At 37.9% G+C, this 2083-nt stretch overlaps 1 protein-coding gene across 1 annotated transcript in view; it reads left to right on the top strand.

Moving 5' to 3' along the window:
• The window catches only part of GOT1 (glutamic-oxaloacetic transaminase 1, soluble), a 19876-nt gene that overhangs the window by 5867 nt on the left and 11926 nt on the right, over positions 1–2083 (top strand). The window lies entirely within an intron of this gene.

Here is a 2083-nt window from a genome sequence, read left to right on the forward strand (position 1 = left end):
GAGGAAGGGAGAGAGATAGAGAGTTAGAAACATCGATGAGAGAGAAACATCGACCAGCTGCCTCCTGCACACTCCCCACTGGGGATGTGCCCGCAACCCAGGTACATGCCCTTGACCGGAATCGAACCTGGGACCTTTCAGTCCGCAGGCTGACGCTCTATCCACTGAGCCAAACCAGCTAGGGCTCCATGTCACTCTCTTGCTTAAGTGCTTTCAGTGGTTTGTCCAGTGAAATGAAGTTCCTTCCAGAAGATTCTCCAAGACTCTGTGAAGCACTCGTTGGTATTCCTCCATTCCAGTCATGAAAATGCAGATCCTCCAAAACATCTCTCCAAGCCTTTTGGACTTTGCCAGTGTTCTCTCTGTGCGAGTGCTTGTCTTTCTTCATCTTTTACACCCTTTCATACCTCATTGTCTGCACAATCTCCCCTGACCCCTCACAGGGGAATTAATGGCTCTATGCCCTATGTTTTCTAGAGAGCAGTGTTTTATTTTATCCATCTTTGTGTAGCTACTTCTAGTCAATGCCTGGTCCATGATAGATTCAATAAATCCTTGTAAGATGAATGAGAGAATAAAAAAATGGGTGAGAAACTTATTAGTCCAGAAACAGGAATAAAATCCCTTGGGCAGCAGGAACAGCGGTTGTTGATAATGCTCCAATCACCCAAGAGGAATCTGCAGTTCTGCCTCATTAGGCCATTTAGGTGAGACATTGGGAATACATCTGGAACTGAACCTGGGGAAACAGCAGTGAAGAGGGAAAGGGAGGTTTAAATTGGCCAATTTCTCTTTTGTCACAATATAGACACACTGCCTCCCTGACACCAGTTGCATTAAGTATTTCTTAGAGTTGCAGAGTATACAATACTGGTAAGAGCAATAGTACTATGGCTTTTTCTTTATCTTGTTTTATTTATTTAAAACATACAATTTACAAATATTGTCTAGCCACTAAAATTGTGCTGTAGATTGCTCATATATATTTGAAAAATGCCCACCTGCCTTTATAATAAGAGATATGCAAATTAAAACTACTCAGATTCTATTTGCATTCTCACATTGGCAAAAACACACACCACTCGGTGAGGCTGTGTTGGGAAGCAGACAGTCTTATATGTTGATGGTAGGAAGGTAAACTGATAACATTTTGATGGAGGACAATTTGGACATGCCTGTCAAAAACAACAAATACGCATATTTCTCAGCCATTTCAACCTTGCATCTAACAGATATACTTGCACACGTGTAAGATGACGTATGTACAAGGTTGTTCACTGAAGTTTTGTAATAGCCAAAGATTGGAAACAACTCAAATGTTCATCAACAAGAGACCAACAAAACAAATTATGGTACACTCATCAGTTTTGTGCTGTAGAAAAGAACAAAAACATTGTGTGCACAGATATAAAAGATCTTCAAGTGGAAAAAGCAAGAAACAAAACTGTATATTATGGTATATGTTACCTTTTGTGTGAAAAGACGGGGGGACAAAGCTGTATTTCCTTGTGTGTGCATAGGGAAGTTTTGTAAAAAGAAACTTTTTTTTTCTACAAAAAGAAATTGAGAACAGTTTATTCATGGAGTGAGGGTATTTGGAACTAGGTTAAATGGAGGATAAAGATGGGATGAGGGCATGTGAATATATCACCTATTAGAAGAATAGTTAATGACAATTACTTTTTTGATAAGTGGAAAAAAGCACATTGAAAATTCTATATACAATCTGATTCATCTTTTATAAAAGAATATAATCATGTAAAATAAAGCTTATAAGGTTGAATACCAAAATTTTCATACTCCTTATCTTTGAGTGCTGGGATTACATGTTAATCATAATGTTTATTATTTACTTTCTGGGCTTTTCTAAATTTTGTACAATCAACATGTGTTGTTCAGTAAATAATATCAACCACCCCACAAAGTGATTTTTTTAAAAAGTTATGGATTAATATTGGGCAGAAATCAACCAAGTTAATCAGAACTACTCTAAAATTTTCAGTTTCAAAATCACTTGCAAAAGTACAGGCTTGTTGGAGACCTAAACATTCAAGCAGAGAGGCAAATGGCCCCAGCAGTAATC

The sequence above is a fragment of the Myotis davidii genome, unplaced genomic scaffold (genome assembly GCF_000327345.1).
Source record: "Myotis davidii unplaced genomic scaffold, ASM32734v1 scaffold332, whole genome shotgun sequence".
Taxonomy (NCBI): domain Eukaryota; kingdom Metazoa; phylum Chordata; class Mammalia; order Chiroptera; family Vespertilionidae; genus Myotis; species Myotis davidii.